The sequence below is a fragment of the Suricata suricatta genome, chromosome X (genome assembly GCF_006229205.1).
Source record: "Suricata suricatta isolate VVHF042 chromosome X, meerkat_22Aug2017_6uvM2_HiC, whole genome shotgun sequence".
NCBI lineage: Eukaryota > Metazoa > Chordata > Mammalia > Carnivora > Herpestidae > Suricata > Suricata suricatta.
In genome coordinates, this window is record NC_043717.1 from 57,328,179 (window position 1) to 57,339,562 (window position 11,384).

The following is an 11,384-nucleotide window of genomic DNA, read 5'->3' on the forward strand; positions in this document are numbered from 1 at the left end:
TGTTCCTTTTAGCCACTCTGACTGGTGTGAGGTGGTATCTCAGTGTGGTTTTGATTTGTGTTTCCCTGATGATGAGTGATGTTGAGCATCGTTTTATGTGTCTGTAGGCCATTTGGATGTCCTCTTTGGAGAAGTGTCTGTTCCATTATGTTCACTTTCTAAGGTGAAAACTAGCTTATCTGATTAACTACAGTTAATGGGTTAATGTGAAAACCCTTCTTGCAGTATTTTTATTTGCTAATAATTTTTTAATACAAAGTGCCTGAAAGGATTGAATCTATAATGGGATATTTCAGGCAAGGTGGCAAGCCTGGGCAAGAGATCATTGGGTAACATGGAGTAGAGAGTAGTGGAGTATGGGTTTTGGTTCTTCTAAATTACCCCACATGAGAAGCTTTCTACAAGCCTTGCAATGGTACCTGCAAGGCAGTGTTTTGTAGAATTTAATCTATCTCAGCATCAGTTGTGCTGACAGCCAGTGGTCAGTTGGATCTCTTTTCATGAGTATTCACTAATCAATGAACTGGTTATGAGAATTCCAAAAAGATCCCCAACTGAGGAAATGTCAGTTTCTACGCACCAATTGTGTTGTGTTTGACTAGAAAGTGTGGGATTTTTGTAGGCTAGTTCATCACAGCTAAGAGCTCCTTGTGACCAAGGAAGGACGTGTGAACTCTACCACTAACATTCTTATCATCTATCACTCTTTCCAAAGGCTGCCAAGTCAGAAAAAGATGTCAGATGGTAAAAGAATTTCCATTTGACTTTGCTACCACTATCAAGTAAGTATAACTCTCTCCATACTTTTTTCGCCGATGGTAATCCATTTTTGGGGTCTCAGCATCCATCTACTGAAATATCACAGCCCTCTATGAGCATCTTCTTCATGCTGCACTTGAACATTAGTCTTGTATATATTTTTTCAGGCATAAATGAATTAAACCAGAAAATTCCCCATGGCTTCTTCAGAAGACTCTATTGCTCTGAATAAGGAATTCCACCAGCACTGGAAGAAAAAGTAGGTACTTAAATATAGTTTTGATTTCATTTTTGCATTATCCCTAAAAGAATGCTTTTTCACTTTATGGGCCCTGAACTGAGAGTCCTTCCAAGACCCCTGTCATACATTTACTGGACCACTTGATATATTGCCAGATAATGATCAGGTTCTTGAAGTCAATGAATGTATTTTTATAGAACATGAAAGGCTGCAGTTTCTGGAGTATTTGGTAGGATTTTATGTTCTTTAAAATGCTGCCTTGCTGAGTCATATTGGAAACTGAGACAAAAGGAAAAATGGATCGTGCTGATCCTGACTTTATTTATTAAGCAAGCAAAAAATACATAAATATCACTCAGCATATATTGTCCACTCAGGTTATATAGTACAGGGTAATTATGTGTTGAGGAAAGGGATGCCATTTACTGAGAAAGTATAATAGAGTAGTTGAAATGAATCACATGAATAATAAGCAAATGTCTATTTATTGATTGGTAAGCTTAAAAGTCATTGAATCTTGGAACAGATTCTGAAGATGTGGATTTTGGAGTGTTTATTATATTTCCTTTTGACTAATTTTTCTGTATGTCTATTCTTAGAAGAAATGCATTATTGAAACACTATCCTAGATATCTAACCATTGTAATAGGACCTTATAGTTAACTCATTTAAAAAATAACAGCAGCAAATCTCATTGTGATTTTGATTTGCATTTCCCTGATGATTAGTGATGTTCAACATCTTTTCCTGTGTCTCTTGGCCATTTGTACATCTTCTTTGGAAAAATGTCTGTTGAGACCCTCTGTCCTTTTTAAAATTGGATATTTTATGGGTTTTTGATGTTGAGTTTTATACTTTTAAAAAATATAGTTTTGGATACTAATGGGATATTGGATACATCATTTGCATATATCTTCTTCAATTCAGCAGGCTGTCTTTTTGTTTTGTTGATTTTTTTTACTGTGCAAAAGGTTTTTATTTTGGTGTAATCTGAATAGTTTAATTTTGCTTTTGTCTCCTTGCCCGAGGAGACAGACAAATATAGAAAAATGTTTCTATGGCCAATGTCAAAGCAATTGCTGCTTATGTTTTCTTCTAGAAATGTTATGATATTTACCCAAAGATATAGGAACCCTTTGTTTACTGCAGCATTATTTACAACAGACAAATTACGGAAGCAACCCAAGTGTCCAATGATAGATGAATGAATAAAGACGTGTATACCCACACACACACACACACACACACACACACACACACACACTTGAATATTACTCAGCCATAAAAAAGAATAAGATCTTGCCATTTGCAACAACATGAATGGACCTAAAGAGTATTACGCTAAACAAAGTAAGTCAGAGAAAGACAAATACCATGTGATTTCACTCATATATGGAATTTATAAGATAATTGTGTTTCCTTTTTTTAAAAATGTTTTTTATTTATTTTTGAAAGACAGAGAGAGACAGCGCGGACAGGGGAGGTTCAGAGAGAGGGAGACACACAGAATCCGAAGCAGGCTCTAGGCTCTGATCTAGCTGTCAGCACAGAGCCTGATGCAGGACTGGAATCCACAAATCATAAGATCATGACCTGAGCTGAAGCTGGACGCTTAACCGACTGAGCCAAAGACAAACAAAAAACGTATTCTTAAATAAAGAGAACAAACTAGTCGTTGCTAGGGGGAGGTGGAGGGGGGTATGAGTGAAGTATATAAAGGGGATTAAGGAAACACTTATCATGATGAGCAGTAAGTAATGTGTAGAGTTGTTGAATTACTATATTGCACACCTGAAGCTAATATAGCACTGCATGTTAATTATAGTACAAATAAATCAGGAACAAAATGACTGCATATATCACATAATCATAGAAAGAAAAAGACCTTTAACACAGTCACATTCACTTATATCTCTACCTAGGAGTTCAGGGTTTTAATGACTAACATAACTCCTTAGAGTGTTCATATTCCTTGTATGTGAATATGTGCACATTTAAGTATTTAGTATACGGGTTTATGGAAAAATAATAAGTACTATAAACTTATGTACCATTCCTCAATTGGAGGTATTAACAAATGAAAGTGTTGGTTTAACATGAGTTACTGTTGTGATATAAAATTTGATTAACTGGGGGAAATTCAAGTATATTTTTATTTATTAATAGCCATAAATGACCCCTGTCATGATACAACTTCAGGCTTGAGAGAGAAAGATAAATTCTCAACTATAAGTACTAGCCAAAAAACAACAACAACAAAAAACAACGAAATAGAACGTTTTTCATAATAAAAACAAATTATGTATGCAAAGATATATATTTTGCTTTAATGATTTCCTCCTGGAAACATTAGTCTGTATTCAGTCTTTGGCTACAACATTTAGATATGCATAAAGTTATTTTACACTATGCAAAATGTTAAGAATTTGTTTATTTGTAAGAACATATTTATATAGGACTTACTATAGAAACTTAGATATATTAACTCATTAAATACTCACAGAAGTAGGCACTTTTACCTCAATTTACAGATGAAGCAATTGAGACACAGAAATGCCTAACATGCCCAAAGTCACAGAGCTAGTCAGTGGCAGAATCTGATTTTTTAATTGAAATTTAATGAATATACAAGGCTATATTGGATTCAGATGTACAACTATTGATTCAATAATCCTATACATTACTCAGTGCTCACCATAACTCTAGTCACCATATGTCACCATACAGTATCATTACAATATTATTGACTGTTTTACTTACACTTTCCTTTTATCTCCATGACTTATTTATTTTACAATTCCAAGTTTGTATCTCTTAATTCCTTTATTTTATCCATCTTCCCAACTACCTCCCCTCTGACAGACTAGTTCCAGATTCCCACACTCTTGTCAACTACAAATTATGCCTTATTATTGATAAAATATTTGTATATTATGCAATAATTATATATGTATCCACACAGAATAGTACAATATTAGAGCTAAAAGAGTCTTATAAAGTGATTTGGTTAAACCTACACACTTCAAAGAAGTAATGAGGAAGGAGGAGAGGAAGATGGCAGCAGAGTAGGAGGACCCTAGGCTTGCATCATCCCAGGAACACAATTAGATAATTACAAATCATAATAATACCCCAGAAATAGACCTGAGGACTGGCAGAACAAACTCCACAACTAAAAGGAGAAAAGAAACTACATAAAAGAAGTTAGAAAGTCTGGAGACATAATTCAGAGGAGAAATGGATTGCAGGTGCGTCAGAAGGGAGGGAGCCATGTTTGCAGAGACGGGTGAGAGAAAGGAGCACACAGGTGAATCCACAAGGAGAATATTTGTGCAAAGACATTGGTTTGAAAACCATAGAGGGTGACTTTCCTTAGTTTTTGCAACCAGTCTAGCTTAGAGCCAGAAGTTTTAAAATTCAGTGGGCTTGGCTGTGATAGAGCCTGAAGGGCATTGTTATACTCCTGGAAAGAAGGAAGGCAAACAACTTGGGAGCAGACAGTGTGGAAACAGCAATCTGACAATCTGAAGAGTGCCTGGGGCACACATTGGGAAGCGATTCACTCTTCTCAGAGCTTATTCTTGAGAGGCTGTATTCATGGAGGCACCTCACTGGGAACAAAGGAACTTGCTAGCACCATTTACTTCCCCTAGCCCTCAGCATAAACACAGAGCCAACTGCAGAAAGCAACACAGCACCCACACTGGCTGACTTATTTATATACAGCAACCTCCACCCGCTGTGATCTGGTGAAAGTGCACTTCTTAGCAATTTTTGACTCATTCCCATCATGGCAGGCCCCTTACCTGGAAGACTAGAAACAAAACCCTGCATACACCATGTCTCCAGACCAGAGAGTTCTGCAAGGCCTCAATTCTGGAGGAGGCGATGACAAGTCTCATTTCACAAGCAGACCAGAGCACACCTAGTTAAAACAACACATTCAGTCCAGGGATGAAACACTGCCCACAGCAGGCAATGAAAACTTCTACAGATGACTAGTCTGAAAGACAAAAACGCCAAAACACAATAGCAAGGTGCACACAGTGTACACCAGTGACACACCCTGAAGCACTAGCACATCGCACTACATGATCCTGTCTTCATAAGATCCTTACTTTTGGGAGCAGGAGACATAACTGGCTTTTCTAACACAGAGAAAAGGCCAGACACTTAGACAAAATGCAAAGTAGGAAGAATTTATCCCAAATGAAAGAACAAGCTAAGGCCATGGCCAGAAGTCTAAGGAGAAAAAATATATACATTACATGCCTGATGGAGAAATTAAAGCAACATCATGAAGATACTACCTGGGCTTGAGAAAAAGAACAGAAGACATCAGTGAGACTCTTATCAAAGAGCTAAGAGAAATGAAAAAAAAATTCAGAGATGAAGAACATAACCAAGATGAGAAACAGGATTTGATGCAATGAATAGCAGGCTGGGTAAAGGAGAGGGATGAATTAATAACCTAAAAAGACAAATTAAGAAAGTAATAAAGCTGAGCAAAGACAGAAACAAGCATTATGTCACACAAGAGTAGATTTAGGGAAGTCAGTGACACCATCAAATGTAATAACATTCATATTACAGCTCAGAAGAGGCAAAGAGAGAAACGGGGGTGAAAATTTTATTTGAAGAAATGTTAGCCAAAATTTTGCCTAATCTGGTGAAGGAAACAGACATCTAGATCCAGAAGGCACAGAGAACTCCCACCCATGTCAACAAAAGCAGGACAACACCAAGACACACTGTAATTAAGTTTGCAAAATATAGTGCTAAAGAAAAGAACTTAAAAGCAAGAAGACAAAATAAAGTCCCTAACTCACAAAGGAAAATCCATAAGGCTAGCTGGAGATTACTCAAAAGAAGCTTGGCAAACTGGAAAAGAGTGACATGATATAACAAATGGGTGAATGGGAAAAGTCTGCACCAAGAATACGCTATCCAGCAAGGCCATCATTCATAATAAGAGAGTTAAAGAGTTTCCCAAGGAAACAAAAACTAAAGGAGTTCATAACTGCTAGACCAACCCTGCAAGAAGTATTACTGGACACTGTTTGAGTGCAAAGGAGAGACAAAAAGTGACAAGAAAAGATCAGAGAAACTTTCCAGAAAAAAATGTCAAAGCAAGTAATAGTCAATAAATGCATATCTATCAATAATTATTTTGAATATTAATGAACTAAACACTACAATCAAAAGATATGGGGTCTCATAATGGAATAAAAAAAGACCAATTTATCTGCTGCTTAAAAGAGACTTATTTTAGACCTAAATTTTTAAATGTTTTTATTTATTATTATTGGGACAGAGAGAAACAGAGCATGAGTGGGGGAGGGGCCGAAAGAGAGGGAGATACAGAATCTGAAGCAGGTTCCAGGCTCTGAGCTGTCAGCACAGAGCCCAATGCGGAGCTGGAACCCACGAACAGTCAGATCATGACCTGAGCCGAAGTCAGATACTTAGTCAACTGAGCCACAAGCCACCCCTCATTTTAGACTTAAAAACACCTTCAGAGTGAAAGTGAGGGGATGGAGAAACATTTATCATGCAAATGGTTGGCAAAAGAAAGCCTGAGTCTCAATAAATATTGTGAAGAAACTAGACTTTCAAACAAAGACTGTAACAGGATACAAAGAAGGGCCCTATATAATAATCAAGGGTATAATCCAATGAGAAATCTAACAATTGTAACTATTCACGCACTTAACATGAAGCACCCAGATATATAAAACAATTGATAAGAAACTAAAGGAACTAATGGATAATAATGCAATAACAAAATGGAACTTAATACCCCACTGACAACAATGGACAGATCCTCTAAACAGAAAATCAACAAGGAAACAATAGCTTTGAATGACACACTGGACCAGGTGGACTTGACGGATATATTCTGAACATTCTATCCAAAAACAGCAGACTCCACATTCTTTTCAAGTGCACTTGGGGCATTCCCAAAAATAGATCACATTTTATTCCACAAAACCAACATAAACAAATTCAAGAAGATCAAAGTCATACCAGGTATCTTTTCTGAACACAATGCTATGAAACTAGAAGTCAATCACAGGAAAAAATCTAGAAAGATCACAAATACTTGGAGAATGAACAACAAATGGGTCACCAGGATATAATAGAAGAAAGAAAAATGTGCATGAAAAAAATGAAAATGTAAAACGCAATGGTCCAAAACCTTTGGGAAGCAGCAAAATTGATCATAAAAGGGAAATACATAGCAAGACTATCTCAGGAAGCAAGAAAAATCTCAAATATAGAACGTAATGTTACATCTAAAGGAGCCAGAAAAGAACAAATGAAACCTAGAGCCAGCAGAAGGAGGAATTAAAATAGATTAGAGCAGAAATAGATGACATAGAAACAAACAAGCAAACAAATAAAAAACAATAAAGCAGATCTATGAAACCAGGAGAGGGTTCATTGAAAAATCAATGAAGTTCACAAACCTCTAGTCAGACTTATCTATCAAAAACAAAAGGGAAAGGATTCAAATAAATAATATTACACATGAAAGACGAGAAATAACAATCAAGTGCAGAGAAAAATGAACACTTATAAGAGAAAAACTATATGCCAAAAATTGGACAGACTGGAAGAAATGGATAAATTCCTAGAAATATATAAAATACCAAAACTAGAACAGGAAGAAGTAGAAAACATGAAAAGTCCAATAACCAGCAAAGAAATAGCAGCAGTAATTAAAAACTCCAAATGAATAAAAGTCCATGACCAAATGTGTTCACAAGTGACCTCTACCAACGATTGAAAGAAGGGTTAATACTTATTCTTTTCAAACTATTCCCCCCAAAAATAAGTGGAATGAAAACTCCCAAATTCATTCAAGGAGCCAAGCATTACCCTGAAACCAAATCCAGATAAAAACTCTACTTAAAAAATGTCAATATCCCCAAAGAACAGGGATCCAAAAAGAATCCAACAATACATTTAAAAGTCATTCATCACAATCACATGGGATTCATTCCTGGGTTGCAACTGTGGCTCAATATCACAAATAAATCAATGTTATACAACACATTAATGAAAGAAGGGATAAGAACCATATGATCATTTCAATTGATACATAAAAAGGATTTGACAAAATGCAACATCCATTCATAATAAAACCCTCAACAAAGGAGGTTTACAGGGAATATACCTCAACAAAATAAAGGCCTAATATGAAAAATATACAGCTAATGTGATCTTCGATGTGGACAAACTGAGAGCTTTTCTTCTATGGCCAGGAACAGAGAAAGAATGACCGCTCACACCCCACTTTTATTCAACATAGTACTGGGAGTTCTAGCCACAGAAATAACACAACAAAAAGAAATAAAAGGCATCCAGATCAGCAGGGAAGAAGTAAAATGTTCACTATTTGCAGATGATATGATATAGAAAAACTGAAAGACTCCACCAAAAAACTTCTAGAAATGATAAACAGATTCAGTAACCTTTTAAGATATAAAGTCAATGTATAGAAATCCTTGCATTCCTATACTCCAATAATGAAGCAGCAGGAAGAGAAATAATGGAATCTGTCCCATTTACAATTGTACGAAAACTAATAAGATACTAGGAATAACCACAACCAAAGAGGTGACAGAGCTGTACTCTGAAAACTATAAAACACTGATTAAAGAAATTGAAGACGACACAAAGAAATGGAAAGACATTCCATGATCATGGGTTGGAAGAACAAATATTGTTAAATATGTCTATACTACCCAAAGCAACCTACAAATTTAATGTCATCTCTATGAAAATACCATTTCTCACAGAGCTAGAATAAACAATCCTAAAATTGTATGGAACCACAAAAGATCCTGGATAGCCAAAGCAATCTTGAAAAAGCAAATCAAAGCTGGAAACATCATAATTCTAGACCTGAAGTTATATTACAACGTTGTAGTGATGAAACAGTATTGTACTGCCTTAGAAACAGACACGTAGATCAATGGAACATAATAGAAATACAAGAAATGTACACACAACTATATGGTCAACTAATCCTTGACAAAACAGAAGAGAATATCCAATGAAAAAAAAAGACAGTCTCTTCAACAAATGGTGTTGGAAGAACTGAACAACAAAATCAGAAAAATGAAACTGGACCACTTTCTTTAACCATATACAAAAATAAATTCAAAATGGATGAAATACCCAAATGTGAGACAGGAAACCATCAAATTCCTAGAAGAGAACAGAGGCAGAAACTTCTTTGACATCAGTTGTAGTAATTTCTTATTAGACACATCTCCTGAGGCAAGGGAAACAAAAGCCAAAAATAACTATTAGGAGTTTATCAAGATAAAAAAGCCTCTGCACCATAAAGGAAACAATCAACAAAATAAAAGCCAATCCTATCAATGAGAAAAGATGTTTTAAAATGATCTTTCTGATAGAGGGTTAGTATCCAAAATCTATAAAGAACTTACTGAACCCAAAAACAATCTATTTAAAAAATGAACAACAACATGAATAGTCATTTCTCCAAAGAAGACATACAGTTGGCCAACAGATGTATGAAAAAATCCTCAAATAATCTAAATTATATGCAAATAAATCTAAATTATAATGAGATATCACTTCACATCTGTCAGAATGTCTAAAATCAACAACACAAAAAATACCAGATATTGCTAAGGATGTGGAGAAAGGAAAACCCTCTTGCACTGTTCATAGGAATGCAAACTGGTGAAGCATCTCTGGAAAACAGTATGAAGTTTCCTCAAAAAGTTTAAAATGGAACTATCTCATTATCCATTTGCACTATTGGGTATTTACCCAACGGATACCAGAATACTAATTCAAAAGCAGACATGCACCCAGATGTTTATAGCAGCATTATCTACATTAGCCAAATTCTAGAAACAGCCCAAGTATCAGTATCCAACAACTGAGCAAACTGAGCAATGGATTAGGAAGAGGTGAACAGGTGATATATATATATACATATATATATATATATATATATATATATATACATGTTTGTATATGTTTATGTTTATGTTTATGTATATATATAATGGAATATTAGTCAGCCATAAAAAATGAAATCTTACCATTTGCAATGACACAGATGTAATTGGAAAGTGTTATGCTAAGTATAGTCAGTCAGAGAAACACAAATACCATGTGGTTTCATTCATATACAGAATTAAGAAACAAAACAAAGGACCAAACAGAAAAACAAGAGTGAAGGAGGCAAATCAAGAAACAGACTTTTAACTATAAAGAACAAGTTAATGGTTACCAACAGGGTAACCTGTTGTAAGTGGGGTGGAGGTATGCATTCCATAGGTGGAGAGGTTTCAGGAGTGCAGTTGTGATAAGCACCTGGTGTTGTATGAAAATGTTGAATCACTATATATTGTACACTTGAAACTACTATTACACTGAATGTGAACTAACTTGAATTTAAACAAAAACTTTAAAAAAGCACATTTAGAGAACCCTCCATTAAATAAATAGAAGCTCAAATAAATTGATTTTCCCACTATTGCACAGACATCCAATGACAAATATGGAACAAAAGTTCAAGACTTCTCCTCTCAATCTAATATGATTATCATTACATTAAAGCTGCCTTTGCTATGACTAATTTTAAAAAAATTCATCACAATCTACATTTTCTTTCATTTCCCTTGCCTTTGGGGATGCGTTGAGTAGGAAATTGCTGCGGCTGAAGTCAATGAGGTTGTTTCCTACTTTCTCCTCAAGGGTTTTAATGGTTTCCTGTCTCACATGCAGGTCCTTCAGCCATTTTGAGTTTATTATTGTGTAAAGTGTAAGATAATGGTGTAGTTTCATTCTTCTGCATGTTGCTGTCCAGTTCTCCCAGTACCACCTGCTAAAGAGGCAGTCTGAACTGAACTCGTGGGACCTCAACAAGATAAAAAGCTTCTGCACTGCAAAGGAAACAATTGAAAGAACTAATAGGAAACCGACAGAATGGGAAAAGATAGTTGCAAATGACATATCAGATAAAGGGCTAGTATCTAAAATCTACAAGGAACTCACCAAACTCCACACCCAAAAAACAAATAACCCAGTGAAGAAATGGGCAGAAGACATGAACAGACACTTCTCCAAAGAGGACATCCAGATGGCCTACAGGCACATGAACTGATGCTCAACATCACTCATCATCAGGGAAACACAAATCAAAACCACCCTGAGATACCACCTCACTCCAGTCAGAGTGGCTAAAATGAACAAATCAAGAGACTATAGATGCTGGTGAGGGTGTGGAGAGACAGGCACCCTCCTATACTGTTGGTGGCAATGTAAACTGGTGCAGCCACTCTGGAAAACAGTGTGGAGGTTCCTCAAAAAACTATCCATATAACTCTCTTAT

The 11,384-nt window shown here is 35.8% G+C and overlaps 1 protein-coding gene across 5 annotated transcripts in view; it reads left to right on the forward strand.

Annotated features, from left to right (window-relative positions):
• Positions 1-11,384, forward strand: part of GPR174 (G protein-coupled receptor 174) — a 66,922-nt gene that overhangs the window by 17,923 nt on the left and 37,615 nt on the right. For 4 of the 5 annotated variants that reach the window (XM_029930249.1, XM_029930250.1, XM_029930248.1 and 1 more), the window contains 2 exons: positions 716-782; positions 927-1,018. The gene's annotated coding sequence lies outside the window, so the exon portion shown is untranslated. The remainder of the gene's footprint in view (positions 1-715; positions 783-926; positions 1,019-11,384) is intronic. The other variant, XM_029930251.1, reaches the window with a different exon arrangement.